The sequence below is a fragment of the Schistocerca piceifrons genome, chromosome X, assembly GCF_021461385.2.
Source record: "Schistocerca piceifrons isolate TAMUIC-IGC-003096 chromosome X, iqSchPice1.1, whole genome shotgun sequence".
Taxonomy (NCBI): Eukaryota; Metazoa; Arthropoda; class Insecta; order Orthoptera; family Acrididae; genus Schistocerca; species Schistocerca piceifrons.
The window spans coordinates 166,569,313-166,593,569 of record NC_060149.1 but is presented as its reverse complement, the minus strand read 5'-3'; the positions used below and the strand labels follow the sequence as shown (position 1 = coordinate 166,593,569).

Below are 24,257 nucleotides of genomic sequence, written 5' to 3'. Positions count from 1 at the left end.
GAGAAATCTTTTCTTTGCTTTTATTTTCTATATTTTAAACTGATGGTTACGTATTGCTGTGAAGTAGATTTCATTTCCAAGTGGTGAGAAGCTACCACTACAGAAGAAGCAACTTTTGTTCCTTTTCTTTATGTTTATTTCTTGTGGATAGCATTCATGCGCAACATTCATTTGGATATTAAAAGAAGAAACCCAGTACCTGAATGTGATACCCTCCTCATATTCTGATGCACCCTAGCTGAGAGAAAGGATCTTTCAGAGCGTGATGCGGGAGTTCAGAGAAGATAAACAGAGAAACCCAAACTCTTGGAAACCAGAGTGTGAACACATACCTGACACAAAACATAAAACCAACAACCTACACTTCGAGGAGACCAACTTGAAGCAGTCATGCAACGAAGGTGCAGATGGCTGCGGCTACACTTCATGTGGATACCATACCCACTTGATTGATGGCTGTCCTTCGTAAGAGCATCCTGAAGCTGTACATCTCATGCTGCGATTACGATCTTACAATGAAATAATGGAATGAAAAATGAATGTCATGTACATCTTTAAAAGTATGGTTATTGTGTTGTTGGCCACTCTTGAACAAATTTCTCTATAATGGTATGAGTTGTAACATTTTTAACACTCGAACGCCCAGAGGAATCAAAATGACCCTTTTCGGTTTTTAAGTGCTAGCTATGTTTTGAAGAATGATTCGAGCAACATTTACTTTCATGACATTTATTTATTTATTTGGCATGTACTTTTGTTATGTTCAAAAACAGTGCATTTCACCTGATTGATGATCACTTTTTTCCAGTTTTACCTTTAACACCCACAGGGGACATATTGACCCCTTTAAAAAAAGCTATAATTTTATTTATAGTTATGCCATACATTTATCTCATGCTTTCTCAAGCCTCGGTTACTTTACTATGTAGTGCAATAATTTACTTTTGTTCATATTATTACCATATCAAATGACAACAATTTACTCGATTCACCATTGTTCGTCATTCCCTTGTAAGAATCAGACTTTCAAAGGTGATTTTGAGCTGCAGATTGAAATGAATCGGAAGGAGTATGTATGAGAGGAAGAGATTCTTGCAGAGTTACAAAGAGTTATGGAGTGTGATTCAGATAGTGGCGAACTTTTTTCTGAGGATTCAGGGAAGAATTTTTACCACAGACACTGAGAGAAGATGAATCATCTCATACTAATGATTCTGATATTTCAGATAGAAATAATTAAAGTTTAGAGTCTAGTAAGTATATTATTATTACTACTGCTAGTTTATAATTATCATATTGTTATCTACATATAATGTTACTGTGCTTAATTTAGGTTTTATGGTGGCTTTCGTACATTTGTTCTATTATTCTTGCTCTATAGGTCATGAAGAACCATGTAACAGAAGAGGAGATAACCTTCTTTCTTGGAATGTAGAACAAGTGACTGCTGCTTCATCGACTGATGAAAGACATAAAGAAGTTGCTCCTGATGGAACAGTCTGGATAGAAGCAGTGCCTAATTCACAAGGTGGGCGTCTTCCTAATCACAATATTTTGAGAGAATCTCCTGGACCTACTCCATGTGCAAAACAAAATGTGATGAACTTGTATCAAGTGCTTGGCACTTGTTCATAGACAAGTATATAATCAAACATATCTTGAAATGTACTATAACAGAGGCACACAGAATACTAGGAAATGACATCTGGTCAATGACCACAGAATAACTAGAAGCATTTATTGCAATTATTTATGCTCGTGGTGCGAGTGGTTGCCGAAGTACAGACCTTCACAGCTTATGGTCAGATTCCTCAGGTCTACCATTTTGTGTGGAAACCATGAGTAGAAATAGATTCTGTGAGATTATTAGATTCCTGAGGTTTGATGAGAAGTCTACACACACTGTACGATTACAGAATGATAAGTTTGCATTGCTTTCTGCTGTCGGGAACAAATTAATAGAAAACTGTACGATGTGTTACAAACCTGGAAGTGACATAACAGTAGATGAGTAGCTCTTTCCAAGTAAAACAAGGTGCCTGTTCACACAGTTCATGGCTTCAAAGCCTGACAAGTATGGCCAAAAATACTAGTTAGCTGTAGATGTTGAAAGCAAGTACAGACTCAATGGCTTCCCTTATCTTGGTAAGTATACTGCACGTTCCCAAGGCGAAAGGATTTCTGGGCAAAGGCAGAAATGTCACTACAGACAATTACTTCACATCACTCAAACTAGCCAAAAATTTGAAAGAAAAATCAGCCTCCATTGTAGGAATAGTAAATAGAGCAAGAAGAGAGATACCACAATAGAGCAAGAAGAGAGATACCACATGCTCTGAAGTCCTTGAAGAGTCCTCTGTATTCCACAAATGTTTTAAAACATGATGATATTTCCTTGACAGTCTATCAAGGAAAGAAAGCAACAAATGTGCTTGTAATGTCTTCCCTTCGTCCTAGTGTTACCATAAATACAAATGAGAAAAATCTCCGGAAACTGTATGTTATTACAACAAAACAAAATTTACGGTTGACATAGTAGACAAGATGGCAAGGCAGTATTCAGTCAATACTTCCTCAAGAAGAAGGCCAATGCACTCTTACAATATCCTTGATCTAGCAGGAATAAATGCATATGTAATATTTAGGGCTGTTACTGGGAGGAGGATCAAAAGACCTTTTATTCAGCAGCTTGCAGATGAAGTACGCTCTGAGTATGTGAAGAGTTGCTTTCCTCGTATGACAACCGACAAGTATGAAAAGAATCAAATGAAGATGAAGACAAAATGCCACAGAAGCACCGTAAATGCTAAGTTCTAAACTTCTGCAAATGTAATAAAACTGTTTCCAAGTGCAGTGAGTGTAAGATGATGGTTTGTGGAAAATGTACAAAGAAAAATGAATAAAAATGTGTCAATCATGTAAAACAATAAAGTAACTGAAATTTATGTACGCATGAAAAGTTCAGATTTTTTTGAATTAAGAAGGAAAAGCCTGTCACTTGCTTACACTTGTTTGGGTGTTACCAGGTTCAGTGAAATTTGTTTATATGTCTTTTTATTCACAACTCTGTATCTGAAATGGCTATAAATCTTGTAAACATTAAAATATAATAAATGCTTAAAATTTCGAAATAATGGTTCAGAAAACTTTTTTTAAATGCTAGGAGTGAAAATGACCCCTGTGGGCATTCGAGGGGCAGGCAAAGTCTGGGTGTCCAAGTGTTAATGTGGTCAAGCTCTGTAATATCACTGGTGTTAATATACCAAGTTAAAAAGTGTATTGGTACCGACCTCAAGTGCAAAAGCTTATGTTTTCAAAACATGTTAGGTGCTTTGAATTTTTTTTATTTGTAAATCTTTATGGAAATGACTTAGGTCATTATTTTTATTCAATTAATTGGTTTAAATGTAATTTTATTCTGTTCATTTGTACCTTAAATTAGTCATCATATGAAGTACGTCATTTGCTCAAATTTGGCTTCCTATCAGTCTTCGTCATTTGGAATCCTTGTTCATGTGATATTGATTATAGTTATCTATTAACTTCGATATAATTTCTTCCATATTGTCGTCTTACGTCTTCGTCCATGTTATTGCATTCATTATTTCCATTTCTCATTTTGCTTGAATTTAGTTTTACTTATAATCCCTGTTTTTATTTAAGTCATCATCCATGTTATTTTGTCTATAGTGCAATAAGAATGCTTGTTAGATGATTGCCATTCAAAAAATTGTCCATCTTGTAACGAAAAATACAATCTTGACACCACTGCACAGTAAATATAAATGGGTCATTTAGTCTTTTGTTTTTTAGCTGACTGATATTCATTTTCAACATTCAAACATTATGATAGATATATGAAATAATTAAATTCACATGCAGAAAGATTTCAAATGGAAAAGGAATTATGAGAAGAAAAAAATATGAGCACTGACAAAGTTTTCATGTTGATTAGAAAGATGTGACAAAGGAATACAAATAAAAAAGTTGTTTTTAAAAGGATCAGTTGAATAAAAATAGTAATCAAAGTCATTTCGATAAAGATTTAATAACAAAAATATTTCACTGGGATTTCTAGTACTCGAACCGACAACCTTTGACATGTCAGGTCAGTACCTTAACCATTACGCTATGCAAGTAGTCGGTATATACATGTTATTTTGAAGGTTACACAATATGATACGAAACACCGAAATTTTTTTTCCTTGATTATTCGCAGAGGAGGGCCCCACCAGGGTGAATGGCTGCAGGATGTAATTCCTTGGACCTTAACTGACATCACTGTACTCCTTGTAAGTAACGATTTGAGTAAACAGAATTATGAGCTGGATGGAGGCAGTGGGGGGTGGGGGGCTGTTAGAAACGAGACAGCAAAAACTGAACTAAATAACCATTTAGAGTGCAGAAATGATTGGTTTGAGACATCAAAAAATGATTTAAATAGTGGTCTGGGCAGTAAAATCGATGCCACGAATACCAAGAGCTGAGGAATGAAATTTTAAATATAAGGGGCAATCAAATAGTTTCTGTTCACAGGCTGTACAGACCAGCATTGGTATGCCAGTCAGGTAAAATTGCCATGAGCATTGAGACAATTGTCCCACCGATGCACCAGATTAAAGATACCCGTTTGGTAAAACACTGTGTCTTGCTGTAGGAAGAAGTTCGTAACTGCCTGCTGCACATTATCATCCAACAGGAATCGTCGACCTTTCAAGGCCCTTTTTAAGGGTCCAAAGGTGTGATAATTGCATGGGGAGAGATCAGGACTATAGGGAGGGTGCTAGAGTGCATCCCACTTTAGTTCATGTAATTGATGAGGCTGGCCTCTGGTCAACAAGGGTCTTGTACCGAATGACGACCAGCAGGGAACTTGGCACACCATTCAACAACAGTGGTTTTTGACAGACGTGCTGCCCCGTACACTTCTTTGTACTCAGATAGATACGAGGGTTGTTTTTTAAGTAAGGGCCGTTCGCGGGTATAGACCCGTAGTTCGCTTGGACGCCGCAACAAGCCACCGCGCCACTTGTCGGCATCCTTCCCTTTCACACTGATGCAAGTTGCAGCTCTGTAGCTGATGTGTACGCATCGCTGTGCTACTTTATAATGTTGACGATTATTGAATCGCCCGCCGCGTGTGAGATACGGTCAGCGATACGTTTTTTGACCGCGAGAAGCCTATCAGCTGCAGAAATTCATCGTCAGTTAACAGAAGTTTATGGCTTGAATGCAATGAGTGAAGGTAAAGTGTGTCAATGGGTTAGAGAGTTTAAAAATGGCCGTCAAAACATCCATGACGAAGAACGCTTAGGCCGGCCCTCTGTGATCACTGATGATTTGGTGGCTGCAGTCGAAACAAAGATTCGTGAGGACAGAAGATTCACAATTTCCACTCTTTCTTTGAAATTTCCACAAGTTTCAAGATCGGTTTTGTACAAAATTGTGTCTGAAAACCTAAACTTTAAGAAACTGTGTTCTTGGTGGGTACCCAGACTCCTCACAGAGGACCACAAAGGGAATAGATTTGCCACTTCATTGGACTTTTTGATTCGCTATGAGGAAGAAGGGGATGACATGTTGAGCCAAATTGTCACTGGAGATGAAACATGGGTATCCCATATCACTCCCGAAAGCAAGCGACAATCGATGGAATGGCGACACACAACCTCACCCATCAAGGTCAAAGCCAAACAGACGCTGTCAAAGCACAAGATTATGGCAACTCTGTTCTGGGACCAGCGCGGTGTTTTGCTAGTGGACTTTATGCCACGAGGAACGACAATTAACTCAGATGCCTACTGTGCAACTCTAAAGAAGCTCCGCAGAGCAATTCAAAACAAAAGGCGCGGCATGCTGACAAAAGGAGTTTTGCTCCTGCATGATAACACTAGGCCTCACACTTCTCAAAAGACTCGGGATTTGATTGATTCTTTTGGATGGGAAGTTTTGGACCATGCGCCATACAGCCCCGACCTTGCTCCTAGCGATTTTCACCTTTTCCGGTACCTGAAACACCATCTTGGCGGGCAGCGCTTGAATGACGACGATGAAGTGAAAGTGGCCGTGAATTCTTGGCTGTCGGAGCAGGCGGCCGAATTCTTTGAAGGGGGAATTAAAAACTTAGTTGTACGGTATGACAAGTGCTTAAACAAACAAGGCAACTATGTAGAAAAATAGGTAAAAGTGTGTAGAATCAGAAAATAAAAGTTTTTTTACAAAAGTATTTGTATCTTTTTTTTTTTAAAATAAAAATGGCCCTTACTTAAAAAACAACCCTCGTATCTACCGATATAACAGCCAAAAAAATAACAGCAGCACAGTGGTCCTGTTTGGGAGCATTTGGTAATAAATTGAATTGTAAACATGGTAAGAACCCATGTATGTTTTAGTTCATAAGACACAATTGATGACATCCATACAATTTGTATTGTTATACAGATGAATAAACATATCAATCAGTCAATCAATCAATTAATAACCTCACCATAGTTCACGTTTACCATGCACTTGCCAGAAAGACATGACTGCCACCTTAATCTCTTGCCTTTATGTTGGTGCTTACATACCCACATCAGATTCGTGCAACATTGCATGTACGCTGCAGCAACGCCCTCAAATGGAAACTTTTTGGTGGCCCCTATTCTAATATTTTTAGTTGCTGAAGTAAGAGAGGATGTCAGCAAATATAAACTAGTTGTACAGTCAAAGCACAGACAAACTGATGCATGGGGTAATACACTGGAAGGTGAAGTGATTAAATTTAAGACAAATTTTACTGATACAGTAGAGAAAATTGCAAAAAGTTTTCAAATAGTGCGTAACATGTTAAAACATGAAAGCCATGTATTATGATCAGAATTGGGTCAAAAAATCAAAACCTTGAATATAAAATCAATAATTTAGAAAGTTAGATGGAAAATCAAATCTTGGTAATTAATGATAAAGGTGGAGGAAGTCACAACTAGCAATGTGGAAGCGTTTAGTAATAATAATGTAGGTAATGTTTGTAGAAATGTAGCTGAATTGGAAGAAACTTTTTGCTGCTAAAAGTTTCGGTAGTGACTGTTGTGGGATGTGTGCCAATGCACCATTCAAAAATTTTCCTGGTGGTAATAAATTTCACCCAGTTGATTTTCTGCAACATTGTTGTGACAATTTTGTTAGTGGTATGACTGATTTTGGGCAAACCAATATAATACTACAGAGATCACTAGTTTTGAAAAAAAGGTTTTTAAATAAATTCTGATCAGAAACTGAACAAGCTAGGATCGAAAGTGAATTCTTAAATGCACCTAATTATGAAGAACATAATGGTAGTATGAAAGACATTTGTGAGAAGCATCTGAGACAATTAATCCACCTAGATAAACCATTTAATGGGCTTACACAAATGGATGCATTAAAGAGGGGATTGCGTAGGAAAGTGCAATGAGGTTTCATTTGTGGGCCAGATGATTCTATTGAACAATTTTTGAAATATGTAGGTAAACTAGACGGGCCATTATAGAGGCATGATAGATACAATTTTAATCAGAATGAGTATGGATGGACTCGCCATGGGAGGTGAAATCAAAACCACAATAATACAGGTAATTATGGAAGGGAAGAGGGGGGAAATAATAGAAATGTGAATAAGAATAGAAAATGTGAAATTAGAAATAGATCATAGGAAGGAAAAAACAGACCATTTAACCAAAGTGGATATGAAAACAGGTGCTAAGGATCAGATAAATTATGGATCATCCAATTGGGAACCTGTCACTTTCGTGTGAGGGAAAAATAGAGGAAATCAGGTTAATTTTAACAAAAGAGATTTTGAGAGGAGGAGAAATTTTGAATCCTACAAGCAACAAAATAAAAACAAGGATGAATATGAAATAAATAGACTATATTTTGGGGGACAATGAACATTGACATGTATTGGCAAAATTGGAAGGAGGTTACTCGATGTTGAATTAGAATCAGTTGTAGAGTCACTAACAAGTCTTTACTGCATGTGTAATGAAGTTTTAGTAGGAGAGGAGAGAACTGACAAGAAGTTTGATGAATTTGGATTACGTAACTTAATGATTGAGGTTGTAGCAGATGCAACATGGGAATTTACTGTATCTAATGTTGAAGCTTGTGAACCTGCCAATCATGCACCTAGGGAGGAAGATGTTATGTTAGATAGTAAAAGTAAGAAGGGTGAAGAGGGTATCTTAGATGGTTGTAGTGAGGTTAGTGGAGAAGATGCTATTGTTCATAGTACACTAATGCTCATAAATTAAGGATAATTGCAGAATGTGGTGCCACACAACGTGAAATTACAGAAAACTGTCTCTAATAGCATACGCACATAAGGAACACACGACACAGATCTGTAAGCCCACGGTATTGGTGATAAGTTGAGAAAACTGTCCCGAAACGTGCTACAAAACGCCACTGTTTCCTGCACACGTACCCCGACATCAGTATGGGATATGATTACCATGCACACGTACACAGGCCGCACAACGGGTTGGCGTACTCAGGATCAGGTGGTCAAGCAGTTGCTTGGGTGTAGCCTCCCATTCCTGCTGCATCAGTGCCTGTCGGAGCTCCTGAAGTGTCGTAGGGGTACGAAGACTTGCAGCGATATGTCGACCGAGAGCATTTGAGATGTGCTTGATGGGGTTTAGGTCTGGAGAACAGGCAGGCCACTCCATTCGCCTGATATCTTCTGTTTCAAGGTACTCCTTAACGATGGCAGCTCAGTGGGGCCATGTGTTATCATCCATCAGGAGGAAGATGGGACCCACTGCACCCCTTAAAAGGCGGATATACTGGTGCAAAATGACGTCCCGATACACCTGACCCTTTACAGTTCCTCTGTCAAAGACATACAGGGGTGTACGTGCACCAATTATAACCCCACCCCACACCATCAAACCACGACCTCCATACAGGTCCCTTTCAAGGACATTAAAGGGTTGGTATCTGGTTCCTGGTTCACGCCAGATGAAAACCCAGCGAGACTCACTGTTCAGACTATACCTGGACCTGTCAGTGAACATAACCTGGGACCATTGTTCCAATGACCATGTACTGTGTTCTTGACACCAGGCTTTACGGGCTCTCCTGTGACCAGGGATCAGTGGAATGTACCTTGCAGGTCTCTGGGCGAATAAACCATGACTGTTCAGTCGTCTGTTGACTTTGTGTCTGGAGACAACTGTTCCAGTGGCTGTGGTAAGGTCCCGAGCAAGGCTACCTGCAGTATTCCGTGGCTGTTTGCGGGCATTGATGGTGAGATATCGGTCTTCTTGTGGTGTTGTACACTGTGGACGTCCCGTACTGTATTGTCTGGACATGTTTCCTGTCTGCTGGAATCATTGCCATAATCTTGAGATCATACTTTGTGGCACACAGAGGGCCCATGCTACAGCCTGCTGTGTTTGACCAGCCTCCAGTAGCTCTAGTATTCTACCCCTCATAACGTCATCAATATGTGTTCTTTGAGCCATTTTCAACACACAGTCACTATTAGCACATCTGAAAATGTCTGCACTCTTACTCGCTGCACCATACTCTGACATGCACCGACACACCTCTACGTATGAGGACTGCTGCCAGCAGCATTGTGCGACGACCGCAGGTCAAATGCACCACATGGTCATACCCCAAGGTGATTTAAAATGGCAAACCAACCACCAGAGTGTTGTTTCACCATGTATCAGCATTATCTTCAATTTATGAGCATGAGTGTAGTTACGATAGTGAAGATGTTGTCAAAGGTATTGAAGAGAAAATAGGAAGTGAGACTGGCTTTTATGGAGAATTAGATGGCATGATTTACGTGGAAGTTGAAGTTGAAGTGTTAATAGATGTTAGGTATGGGGACTGCAATGAATTCATGCAGGGAGGCCAGAGCTATGAAAGGAAGACACAGGAGAGTGAGATTCTACTAGTTGATATCAGTGAAACAGTAAACTGTTGTAAGGATGGGAGGGAGTTTGAAAAAATGTATATATAATGAAATTTTAAGGATAGTTTGGGATCATTATGATAATGAAAGGAGTGATAGTAGAATAAAAGTTACTCTGCAAAACCTACGTGAAAGCTTGTGTTCAGAATGGTGGGAAGAGACAAGAAATACTTTAGATAACTTAGAAAAAAACTGATATATCTGTGAGTACCATGCAACTGAGAACAGAAATACGCACAAAAAAAGATGAGGTAAAAGATACGGGATTCAACGAAATTTAGAAGCGTCTTTCATATAAAACAGAAAGAAAAGGTGATAGTGACATGTATGGAAGCCCATACACTCATATTGAAACTGATAACTAGGAAAGTTAGTGTCAGTTTGATACAGGGAGTTCAGTTTGTGTAGTGGTCCTGAAAAATTAAGGGATGGAGTAAATTTGCTGACTTACCTGTAATAGTGATTAAGATTAGAGGAGTTACTTGAAAAAGTAATAAAATAGCAAACAAATAAATGTCACTGTGATTTAAAATCAGTAAGATAAGATTTATCCAGGGATGCTTTGTGATACCTGATTTGAGCAAGGAAATTAATTTGGGCATGAACTGGACTGTTAAAGCTAGAGTAGGATTCTGTTGGACAAATAAGGTCGTATACTTTACTGAACCTAGAAGTAGAATTTCTTCTCAAAGTTGATCATAGTACATAGCATAAATAATACTAATCAGGTAGGAGGGTAAAGTGTATAGGTAATAGAGGACACTTGAAAGAGGAGGAGGTTAGTTTAAATGAGGGGGAAGATGTAGAATATTATCATAGTTTAGTTGCAACCAAAGTAGAAGGTGCTGAGAAACTTAACCAAAGTCAGAAAGAGGATTCAAGGAAGTTTTCGTGTATACTGTAATGTATTTAATGAGAAACTAGGAAAAGTGAAGAATTACCACTGTAAACTTAAATAATACAGGAACCATTTTTGTTAAACCTTATGGAATACCTATCTCAAGAAGAGAGGCTGTAGAAAGAGAAGTACAAAAAAATGTAAGTGGGTACTTACTGAAAGGAGTTGCAGTGAATAAGTAACCCAAACATTGTGTTATGTAAAACATATGGAGGGATATGCCTTGTATTGCATTCAGTACACTTAAACAAAATATTAGAGAGAGAAATTGACCATTCTGAAAGTAAAGATGAATTATTGCATAAATTTAAAGCTGTAACTTGTGTAACTAGTGGTGACCTTACCTCAGGTTTTCATCTGATCTCATTTAAGCCTAATTTCAGAAAATATACTGCTTTCCTATATGGTGGTAGATTTTATCAATACTGTATTGCATCATTTGGATTAAATATTTACATTGCAGAGTTTATACGATGCTTAGATTTTGTTCTGGGGAAAGAATTACTTGCAAGATTGATTATTTATATAGGTGATATTTTAATCACAGGAAAAAGTTGGAAAAAGCATTTCGAATTGTTAAGAAAGTAGGAAGGAAGTTAAGGGGGGGGGGGGGGGTATGTCATTGAAGTTGGAAAAGTGTAAATTTGCTGTGAAGAAGTTAAAATTTCTTGGCCACAGCATTACTGTGGAAGGAATTTTGCTTGACAGTGATGAGATTTTAGCCAAAGCAAAATTTCATTCCCATAAGTCGAAAAGAGGAGTTAATATCATTCTTTGGGTTAGCTAGTTTTTGCAGAAAATGTGTAAAGACTCGGGTTTTAAACACATCTTGTCTGAATAATCTTACAAAAAAGACTCTATTATTGGTGTGGAGTAATGAGTGTCAGTAAGCTCTTGATGAAATAAAGAGACTGTTATGTGATAGCAAAATTTTGCACACAACACATTTGAGATTACCATTTTGCCTTATGACAGACAGTAGTAATAATGGACTGGGAGCTCACTTATTCCAAGAGAAAGTAGTAAATGGTTAAATAGAACAACATCCTGTAGCATTTGCAAGCGTAGCATTGTAAAAGTATGACAAAAATTACAGTGTGACTGAGAAAGAGTTATTGTCAGTAAATTGGCTTTCACCAAGTTATCAGGTTGGGGCTTATGAGGTTCAGTGAACAGTGCAATGGAGTATCTGAAACCAGTCTTTACAGATAACTTCAGTAAAATGGAAATGACACATTTCACAAAGTAGTAGTGTCCATCATAAAATCCTTAAAATCTAAGTATTGTAGTGGTTATATTACATATCAATGAATTTAATCAAAGGATACTCATGCAAGTTTAGTTCTGTCTTATTAGTTATTAGTGTAATCAATCTCTTATCAGCAGAACATTTCTAAACTGGGTAAAACATGCTGAAGTTAAGCCTCTTTACAAGAAGGGGGATAAAGAGATACCAGAAAACTATTGACCAATTTCACTTTTGCTGGCTTTTTCAAAAATATTTGAAAAGGGTGTATTCAAGTGTCTCCTTACGCATCTGATTGCAAATAATATGTTGTCCTAGTCACAGTTTGGGTTTCTTAAGGGTTCTGACATAGAGAACGCTATTTACACATACAGTGAGAATGCACTTAATTCATTAGATAACAAATTAAACATGACTGGCATTTTCTGTGACCTGTCAAAAGCATTTGACTGTGTGAATCACAGCATTCTCATAAAAAAATTAGAATATTATGGTGTCACCGGCAGTGCTGTGAAATGATTCAAGTTTTATCTCACTAACAGGAAACAAAGGGTGTTGTCATGTAATACCTGTGCAGTAAGCAATCCATCTTCATCTTATTGTGGATTAATTACATGTGGCATTCTTCAAGGTTCCATTTTGGGTCCTTTGTTTTTACTTTTGTGCATTAATGACCACTCATCTGTTACATTGTCAGATGCTGAGTTTGTTTTGTTTGCAGATGATACAAACATTGCAATAAGTAGCAAGCTGTAGAAGTGGGTGCTAATCAAATTTTCACTGTCATTAATAAATGGTTGAAAGCTAATTCACTGTCATTAAACTTTGAAAAGACTCACTATTTGCAGTTCAGAACCTGTAACAGATTTTCTTCCAGCATGTGTATAACATATGAAGACATGTTGATGAAAGAGAAGCACCTAAACAAGTCTGCATTTGCAGTGAGAACAATGTGAGATGTAGGGAAATATATATATATATATAAAAAAAACACTTCATTCTGTTGTATCATACAGGATCATATTCTGGGGTAACTCGTCAGACCGAGCAAAAGTTTTTAGCCTGCAACAGTGTGTAATAAGACTCATTTGTGGTGTAAATTCAAGAACATCATTAAGAAACTTGTTAAAGAAACTTTGTATTCTAACCACTGCTTCTCAGTATATTTATACCTTAATGAATTTTTTTTTTCAAGTAATATAACCCTTTCCAACCAATAGCTTCATAAATTTCAATTGTAACAGCACTTGGTCTCAACAGACAAGATTAGGTATTTTGTGTATGATAAATTTATTAAAAGTGCATAACTATGTTTCATTCTGACAGAGTATTAATTCTTCAAATATTAACAGTTCCAGTTTACTGTAATGTATTCACCTATTTTGACAATCTTCTGACAAATGAGGAGGGTAGTGGGTATTATATTAAGATGTTTTATGTCTTTTATGTTATACAGGGTGATTCAAAAAGAATACCACAACTTCAGGAATTTAAAACTCTGCAACGACAAAAGGCAGAGCTAAGCACTATCTGTCGGCGAATTAAGGGAGCTATAAAGTTTCATTTAGTTGTACATTTGTTCGCTTGAGGCGCTGTTGACTAGGCGTCAGCGTCAGTTGATGCTAAGATGGCGACCGCTCAACAGAAAGCTTTTTGTGTTATTGAGTACGGCAGAAGTGAATCGACGACAGTTGTTCAGCGTGCATTTCGAACGAAGTATGGTGTTAAACCTCCTGATAGGTGGTGTATTAAACGTTGGTATAAACAGTTTACAGAGAATGGGTGTTTGTGCAAAGGGAAAAGTTCTGGACGGCCAAGAACGAGTGATGAAAATGTAGCACGCATCCAGCAAGCATTTGTTCGCAGCCCAGGAAAATCGACTTGCAGAGCTAGCAGAGAGCTGCAAATTCCACAATTTCAGCAGGATGGAGCGCCACCACATTGGCACTTATCTGTCCGTAACTACCTGAATGTCAACTACCCGAGGCGATGGATCGGCCACCAGGCAGCCCGTGACAGAGCACTTCATCACTGGCCTCCAAGAAGCCCTGATCTTATCCCCTGCGATTTTTTCTTATGGGGTATGTTAAGGATATGGTGTTTCGGCCACCTCTCCCAGCCACCATTGATGATTTGAAACGAGAAATAACAGCAGCTATCCAAACTGTTACGCCTGATATGCTACAGAGTGTGTGGAACGAGTTGGAGTATCGGGTTGATATTGCTCGTGTGTCTGGAGGGGGCCATATTGAACATCTCTGAACTTGTTTTTGAGTGAAAAAAAAAACCTTTTTAAATACTCCTTGTAATGATGTATAACAGAAGGTTATATTATGTTTCTTTCATTAAATGCACATTTTTAAAGTTGTGGTATTCTTTTTGAATCACCCTGTATTTTTTTACTTGTTCCACGCCCACAAGAATCATCTTATTTTTGTTTCTATGGAATGAAAACTGAAACTAATCTAATCTAATCTAAATCACAGAAGAATTATATAGAAATTGGAAGACTGTGTAGAATTTATTGCAGCAAAGAGCTTTTAAATTGGATTGAACATGTAAGTAGTTTTTATATAGTTTGCAACATTCATGACTGGGTTTTCACCTTATGAGATCATGTATAACAAGAGAACTGCTAATTTAATAAGTGAAGTGACAGAATTCCCTGCATGCAAAAATGTTACTGCAGATGAAAGAGAAGAAACAACCAGGAAAAATGTGGAGGAACAGTGTAATATTAGGAAGCAAAGACATGATAGGAGCTCAAAAGTAACAGAATTTAAGGTGGTTGACCTTGTTCTTATGAAGACTAATGAAAAATACTGGATCATTTGAAATACGAGATCATGCTGAAAAGTAATGGCTCCAAATTTCTTATGTGAAAACTCTTAAAACTTTTTGAATATAACAATGGTATTAACAATCTATATCTTTATTCTTTATGTTTACATATTTATTTCTCAAAATAGTCACCCTCATGAAGAACACATTTCTTCCACTGAGAGACCTGTTTCTTGATACTGTAACTGCAGAATGTTTGACTTTGTTGTCAGAGCCACAACCTCACCTCTGTTTGCAACACTTCATCACTATCAAAGTGAAGTCCTAGAAGGTGTTCTTTGAGTTTTGGGAACAGATGAAAATCAGATGGGGGCTGAGATGGTACTGTCTGTAGGCTGATCGATGACAATGAACCCAAGGTCTTGGATTGTTGCAGATGTTTCAGTGCTTGTGTGTGGTCTAGCATTGTCATGCTCAAGGAGGAGATGCTCCATGTGTGGATGAACACTTCAAATTTAAAACTCTATTACAGCCCGCTGTTTTTCACTTGGGGAGTATCTCCCTCTTGGGTTGGTGTAAGGATGAGGCAGGCCTCCAAGACTGACTGGGATCCTGTGTCCAATTGCGACCAGCATGGAACTTGGCATACCATTCCACAACGATGGTTTCCAACCGACATGCTACTCCATACAATTTCTTTATTCTCTGATGGAGGCCTACCAGTGTTTCTGTTGGCAGCCAAGAAAAGAATAAGAGCATGCTGTTCCTGTTTGGATTCATTTGTTAATAACGTCACCATAGTTCATCTTTCCAAATTTATTGAATGCATTTTGGAAAGACATGAATGCCAACCTAATCCCTTGCCTAAATGTTGGTACTTATATACTTTCACTGAGTCATGCTACTTTATTTTTTTTATTATTTATTTATTTACACGTCAAGTTCCGTAGGACCAAATTGAGGAGCAAATCTCCAAGGTCATGGAACATATCAGTATATGAAATTACATAAAAGTAATAAGAGATAAAAATAAAATGTTTATGAACCCAAAAAAACAAGCCATTAGTTTTAGTAAACACAGTCAACAATACAACAAGAATCATCTTAATTTTTCAAGAAACTCCTCAACAGAATAGGAGGAGTGACCCATGAGGAAACTCTGCAGTTCTGATTTGAAAGTGCGTGGATTACTGCTAAGATTTTTGAATTCTAGTGGTAGCTTATTGAAAATGGATGCAGCAATCTACTGCACACCTTTCTGCACAAGAGTTAAGGAACTCCTATCCAAATGCAGGTATGATTTCTGCCGAGTATTAACTGAGTGAAAGCTGCTTATTCTTGGGAATAAGCTAATATTGTTGACAAGAAATGACAGTAAGGTGAGCCGTGCTCTCCTTCCTCTGGCGCATCGCCCAAGGAGGTCACGGTGCTTAGTGTGTGATCGCACGCAGCTTTTGGAGAGAGAGGACGTACTAGTGTATGGGCAGGTGGCCCGTGTGGGCGGTCACGTTTCGCTGTTCATTTTACTGCCCGCAAGGTTGCACCGGTGAGATTGCCTCCTGGTAGAGTGACACTCACCGTTCGACAGTTTGAACCTGCCTATAGTCGCATGTGTGTGTGGATTCACCGTTAAATGGTATATTGTCAACTTGATCTGCAAGTTCGCATCTGGCAGATTCGTGTTATGGCTTTCTTGTAGTGTTCCCCAAATTTTCCTGTTGTTGTTAACGTACACCATTGAATGACAATTTGTTTAATGCCAAACGACAAGAAGAGCCTTTCGACCGAACGACGTTGAGTGTTCAGTGAGCATACAGTTGAAATTACTGTTGTAATCAAACATTGTTGCTCTGTGATTATTAATAACTTGGCAAGATTACTACCTTTCAGCAGAGTGCCGTTGATATTTCCTATTGTTATTAATGTGGACCATTGAAGGACAATTTGTTTGATGGCAAGCCACAAAAAGAGCCTTTCGACAGAGTGCCATTGAGTGTTCAATGAGTGTGTGTGTGTGTGTGTGTCTATATCTATATATATATATATATATATATATATATATATATATATATATACACACACACACACACACACACACACACACACACACACACTGGGTCGCAGCAGGTCTGGCAACTAAGTATTACTCTTGTCAGTATCACCTGCTACTTGTTGCTTCAATGATTACCTTTTTGTAGTCCTTTATATATGTCTGTTAATATTTAAAAAAATTCTGGGCATTTAATAGTCGTACCCGCAGCAGGTTTACCTGGTAGCTTACGGCTAGCAGCTTTAGTATTCTGGGCTTGGTGGTTGGTTGATTACATTTTTCTAGTTTTACATACATATGTACATTCTTTCGAGATACGGTTTGGAAGACAAGAAACGTCTGTATTTATGATCATTGCAGGGCCGACATTGGTTTCCGATGTTCCGCACCCAACCGTGATCTTGTACCCTGTACGTGGGGCACATATTTGGGTTGAGAGTTGCCCATTCTGAGGTGCGCCACTCGCTCTCTTTGTCGGAGTCTGTATTGCTCAATCTCCTGGAACTTGGCCTAGCCCTCCCACTACCATTTCTACTTAACAATAAATCCAGAGTTGAGTAGTACCATGTCAATGGTAGCAGAGAGTGGTTTTTTCCGGGTTACGAGCAGAGCATGTTGGATTTCATACGAGCATGGCCCAGGAGCTGTCCAGGTTTGTCATACTTAAAAATGGATCATTTGCGTTAAAGTTTTCCATTCATCAACAGTCAACCCAAGGGACTGTAACTGAGTTAGTAAATAGGTTGCAGGCTACATTACACAAACCAATTGTCATTTCTCCTGACATCCTGGGGAAGGTTGACCAAGTTATATCTTTGATTGAGCAGGCTGTTGACCAGCTCGAGCAGAACTTGAATTTTTTGGAGAGTACTCAAGTCGCTCCGAATCAAAGGGCAAGAATTCAGGCCCAACTTTGTCACTGGCAGGCCAGATCAGGTGATCTTAGCTCTGTGCAAACCGATAAACGTTCCAAGGAAGAGATAGACGAGTTAGCTAGCAGAATTACTCAGTTACAAACCAAAGCCAGTACTATTGGGATAGAGGAAGAATTCGAAGTTATGCATAACCAAACACTCCAGCCAGGCAGTCCCCAACAGGAAGGTGCTGGCGTACCGGAGGGACATGTGACGGTACAGCTTGCCAGATTGCCGAACCCGGTCATGCATTTGCTCCGAGATGTCATCCAGCTCGCCATTGACAGTATTGACCAAATTCAACATTTTCTCTGGTTGGTTGTGCATCTCCAGCTGCATGCTAAGGCGTTTGGGGTGCCGGAAGCTACCATTTTGCATTTGTTGTATCCGCTTAGTGTAGAGACCCTGTCTGGGATATTCTTGGAAGTACTACGAGAACGACCTACCCTCGCCTACCTCCAATGGACTATTATTACATCTAAGCTTTCACATAGTACCCACAACGAATTGGAGCGCCGGTGTTATTGGCGTGTTCAGGGACTGTCTGAACTGTTTGTACAATACATTGACTGAGTTCGTACTGCTGAATGCGCCTTAAGTATGGAGGTTGCTGAACAGCCTAGTGTGGAGGTTATTCTGCAGGGATGAGACCTGAGGATTGATCAAGGGCACAGTTCACTGGGAAGCCTACTACATACTCCCAGTTATCTGAGTTGACTACCTCTATAGAGGTCCTTAGGATTGGTGATGAGCCAAGGGGCCTTAGTAGCACTGCGATCAGGGCACCTGAATTTTCATCTGAGCTAGCACAATTGCCTCATCGGTCGTTAACTGACTGGAGATGTTTCAGGTGAGGATCTGACACCCATCTCGTCGGGAGTTGCCCTGAGCAGTGTGGGGCCAAAAGAGGTCAACGATGACATAGGAAACCGGGTGGGGGCTATCGTTCTAGGTTACTGAAAGGCTGTGCTCATGTCGGAACAACTAATTCCTCAAAACTTCCCTTTGTCTGTGCTCTACTCAATCATGAGCCCGTTTGTGGTCTCCTTGACTCCACGAGCGCTGTGTCCCTGCTCGATCTGGACTGGTATCTTGAATTTCATAGGATCTGTAAGTTGCCACCCCCATCTCCCAGTTTTCAGAGGTGTCGAACAGTTAACGGACAGAGGCTGCCCCTGGCGGGAGAGGCACGGGTCAAGTTGTCTGTGGCAGTTTTTCCTGGCCGGTACATCTACTCTTGGTGAGAAAACTTCCCATACCCTGTTGCTTGGCTGCGATTTTACTCAGCACACTGGAATTATCCTTGACTTCAACTGCAGGACCTTTTTCTTTAAATTTTGCCTTGACCAGAAAATAGGGTTTTGTTCCTGTGACGTTAGTGGCGTCCCTTGCTGGTCAATGAGGTTACATCTGAGTTTCAGCTCGGTCACCTCAAGAGGCCCCAAGCTCAACAACTGTTTGAGGAGCTCCACCATTATCCTGACGTTCTTACTGACAGATTGGGAGTAACCGATAGGATGGAAAATAGAATTCGCTTGGTTGATGATGTCCCGGTGCGCCAAGTCCCCTATCGGTTATCCCCTCCTAAAATGCAGATCCTACATCAGAAGGTTGACGCTATGTTGCGTGATGGGGTTATCAGACCATCTACCTCCCCTTATGCTTCCCCAAAGTTATTAGTCCTGAAGGCTCAGGGATGAGATTACCGACCTGTTGTTAACTACTGGCAACTTAACCAGAAGGTGGTTCTGGAGTCCGTTCCCCTTCCTGACCTTCATAACTGCTTCACCTGGTTTGCCGGCACTAAGTATTTTACCAGCCTTGATTTGAACCGGGCATACCATCAGATTCTGTTGGCAGAAGAATCCAAAAGGGCTACTGCGTTTTGTATCAACTGGAATCTTTTTGAATTTAAGCGAATCCCGTTAGGATTGTTGACTGGAACTGCTGTTCTATCTCGCCTGTTGGACAGTGTATTTGGTGATATCAAGTTTAAATTCCTTTATAATTTTTTGGATGACATAGTCATCTACAGTAAGACCTTTGACAAACATTTAAATCATTTGGAACCTGTTGTGGAGAGATTGTGGGGTGCTGGTCTGATGGTTAAACCATCCAAGATCACCTTGGCCAAAGAACAAACTTCCTTTTTCGGGTATTTGGTTTCTCATGACGGAATCCGCATCGATCAGGAGTGAACCACCAGTCTTAGAAATTTTCCCCCACCCACCAGTAAGAAGGGCATCACAAGTTTCATTGGGATGGCCAATTATTTCAGAAAGTGTGAGCCGAATTTCACTCAGCTGACTGCACCACTTAACAACTTGCGCAAGAAAGGGGTGACCTTTATTTGGGGAGAGAGCCAACAAGCCACCTTTGACGCCCTGAAAATTGCCCTCACCAACCCCCCAGTCTTGGCCATCCCTGACTTCAATCACCGATTCATTGTCCAGACTGACGTGTCAAGCACTGTCATTGCTGTCAACCACCTGCAGCAAATTGAAGGGGATAGACACCCTGTTGCCTTCATATCTAGGTGTCAGTCCGAGGTCAAATTGAAGTACTCCATGTACGAATGTGAAGCTCTCGCTGTTTTGTTTGCACTCGAGAAGTTTAAATTCTATCTCGAGCATAGGGAGTTCAACCTCGAGATGGATAACCAAGCATTAAGCTGGATATTAGCCAGGCCAAGAAAAACCAGGTGGGCGGTATGCATATCGACCTTTCCTTTTAAGGTTCACCATATTAAAGGGGCCGAGAACCAGGTCGCCGATGCGCTGAGTCACATGTTTGAGGAGAAAGGGGAAGATCTTAAAAAAGATGCCTGCCAGAACGCTATCCTTGTCGGAACTGTCCTGTCAGAGACCCCTGAACTATTTGCTAACCTCAAAGAGCTACAGTCACAGGATCCCATCTTGGGGCCCATTAGGTGGGCCATGTTGAACGGGGAGGAGGTTCAAAGTTATACCTTACACAGAGGAGTCCTCTGTCAGCAGTTCGGCAGGTCCAGTCAGGATAGGATTTGCTTGCCCCAGAGCCTCGTTCAGCCCACCTTTAAGTATTTTCATACTACACTCCTAGGCGGACATTTAGGGGTGGCCAAAACAGTCACCAAAATGTGTCAGCATGTCGCCTGGCCAGCAATGAATAAGGATGTCCGTCAATTAGTTAGGCAATGTGAGGCCTGTAAAATCGGGAAACCAGGAAATAACACTCGTCAGGGATTATTGCAATCTGACTGAGAGTTTACCCTCATGGATAAGGTCTTCATTGATCACATGGGGACCCTTACCCAGGACCAAGAAAGGGAACCGCTGTATTTTGGTCATTGTGGGTGCCTTTAGCCTCTTCACGTTGCTCCTCCCTGGCAGGAAGATCACGACGCACACCACCATTAACCATCTTACTGAAGTTTTCACCCTCTTTGGCCTCCCTAAGACCCTGGTTAGCGACAATGCACCTGGCTTTATTTCAAAAGTGTTTCACAGGTTCTGCTTTAATAATGCCATCAGTTATGTTACCACCACACCGTACCATCCCCAGCCTTCGTTTGCTGAGGATGTTAACTGGAACCTAAAGGCAGCCTTAATTATTTACTATGCCAACACACAGTACAAGTGGGATTTGTCATTGCTTTTAACACTGCTGAGCATTAGGCTTCTGGCGTGACCCCCGCCTCCCTCAATCTTCCTTATCCAATTAATTCTTCCCTAGCCAATCTGTGGAATATCAAAAACCTCTTACCAGCAAATTTGGATCCGGATGAAATTAAGCACAATTGGGAGAATGTTAGGCACAATATTAAGCGAGCCCACCTCGGGCAAGCTCTGCACTATAACCATGGTTGTGTCTCAGTCCAAATAAAGGAAGGGGATCGAGTTTTTGTATATAACTTAAACACCTATGTGGCCAGGGGAGCACCTAGTGTTGGTAAGTTAGCCCCCCGTTATATTGACCCATGCCAGGTCCTCAAGTGACTGGGTCTGATCAACTTCCTGTTTAAAAACCTTGCTAACGATAGGTCCATTCGGGTGCATGTTAGTCAAATTAAAGCCTAAGCTGTCGTGCTGCCCTCCTTTGATATTCCCCCTTGCACTTCATCTGTGGAGGAGGAGGTTGAGCCGTGCTCTCTGTCCTCTGGTGCATCGCCAGAGGGGGTCACTGTGCTTAGTGTGCGATCGCTAGCGGTTTTCAAAGAGAGAGGACATACTAGTGTACGAGCAATTGGTGGCAGGTGGCCTGTGTGGACGGTCACGTTTCGCTATTCATTTTACTGCCCGCTAGGTTGCACTGGTGAGATTGCCTCCTGGCAGAGCGACGCTCACTGTTGGACAGTTTCAATCTGCCTGTGGTCGTGTGTGTGTGTGTGTGTGTGTGTGTGTGTGTGTGTGTGTGTGTTGCACCATTGAATGATAATTTGTTTAATGGCAAGCAACTTGCTCTATGATTATTAATAACTTGGCAAGATTACTACCTGTCGACAGAGCGCTGTTGATATTTCCTGTTGGTATTAGTGTGCACCGTTGAATCACAATTGGTTTAACGGCAAGCCACAAGAAAAGTCTTTTGACAGAGCGCCATTGAGTGTTCAATGAGCGTACAGTTGAAAATACTGTCATTACCAAATGTTTTACAGCCACTAGCAGTTGTACTCTGTGCTTGTGACTGGGTTGATTTTTATATATATATACTACTTGTTGCTTCAATCATTATCTTGTTGTAGTCCTTTATCTATGTCTGTTAATATTTAAAAGGTTAATAGTCTGTGCATTTAATAGTTGGTATAGTCCCTTATATACAGTCGTCTGACTTAAGGTTTGGAAGACAAGAAACGTCTGTATTTATGATCATTGCAGGGCTGACATTGGTTTCCAATGTTCCGCACCCAACCATGATCTTGTACCCTGTACGTTGGGTTCATATTTGGGTTGAGGGTTGCCTATTCTGAGGTGCACCACTCGCTATCTTTGTTGGAGCCTGTATTGCTCAATCCCCCGGAACTTGAAGCAAAATAGACTAATTTTCATGTTGAACGATAACTCACTTCAGATACCATTCGAATAGTAAAAATAGCAGCATTAAGTCTTTGAACAAGATACTGAACGTGGGCTTTCCATGGCAATTTACTATCTATCTGAACACCTAGAAATTTGAACTGTTCAGTTTCACTAATCATATGCCCATTCTGTGGAATTAAAACATTAGGTTTTGTTGAATTGTGTGTTAGAAACTGTAAAAAACTGAGTCTTACTGTGATTTAGCGTTAGTTTATCTTCGACAAGCCATGAAATTATGTCATGAACTGCACTATTTGAAACCGAGCCAGTGTTGCACATAACATCCTTTACTATCAAGCTAGTGTCATCAGCAAACAGAAATATTTTATATTTACTTCTAGTATTAGAGGGCATATCATTTATATAAATAAGGAACAGAACTGGGCCAACCACTGATCCCTGGCACCCCCCCTACTTGGCCATACCCCCACTCAGACCCCACACCACAGCCATTCTCAACACTGTGAATAATGACTTTTGCTGTCTGTTGCTAAAGTAAGAGGTGAACTAATTGTGACCTACTCCCTGTATTCCATAATGGTCCACCTTCTGGAGCAATATTTCGCTATCAACACAATCAAACGCCTTAGTTAAATCAAAACATATGGCTAGCATTCAAAATCTTTTGTTTAACCCATCAAGTACCTCACAGAGAAAAGAAAATGTAGCATTTTCAGTTGTTAAACGTCTTCTAAAGCCGATAGCAAATCGTGTGATATAAAATGATGATAAATGATCGATTATCCTTACATACACAGCCTTTTCAATAACTTTACATTGCATATGCACTGCAGCAGTGCCCTCAACCATAAACTTTTTGATCACTGTGTATGTAATTGCAGAAACAAAATGTCACAGTAAATGTAACAATGAAGATTGTGAAGATAGAGAAATACCTAATTACTATCTGTCAGTTTACTTGGCAATGTTATTGAACGACCAAAGTGAGGTTGGGAGAAGAAAAAGGAGGGGAGAATTTATGTATCATTTGACACAAATACTATTGTATTGTGATGCTAGTTGATGAATTAATCAAACAGTGAAATCCGTTCTAATTAATCATACATTTAATTAGCATTTTATCTTGTGAACTTTGGCTCCTCATACACTTCATGTATCCCCAATACTAGAACAAGACGTTCTAGTTACTAAGAACCTATGTATATGAATAAGTTTTAGTATCTGAAATGAGAATGATTTGATCATATACTTGTACCTTCCCTTCAAATGCGAATGCAGTATTTCAACTTCTGAAATAAAGTAAACAACTACAACAATGCACAGTTTTATTCAATAATCGATTGTTATTTTTTCGATAGAAAAAGAACTGAAATTGTGGAAGCGTATGTGAAAACAGGTTTG

The 24,257-nt window shown here is 39.8% G+C and overlaps 1 protein-coding gene across 3 annotated transcripts in view; it reads left to right on the top strand.

Annotated features, from left to right (window-relative positions):
* The window catches only part of LOC124721341 (exocyst complex component 1), a 274,341-nt gene that overhangs the window by 30,650 nt on the left and 219,434 nt on the right, over positions 1 to 24,257 (top strand). Inside the window, exons 2-3 of one of the 3 annotated variants that reach the window (XM_047246260.1) lie at positions 1,382 to 1,528; positions 4,220 to 4,292. The exons of 1 other annotated variant lie outside the window; for it this stretch is intronic. The gene's annotated coding sequence lies outside the window, so the exon portion shown is untranslated. The remainder of the gene's footprint in view (positions 1 to 1,381; positions 1,529 to 4,219; positions 4,293 to 24,257) is intronic. One more of the 3 variants, XM_047246259.1, reaches the window with a different exon arrangement.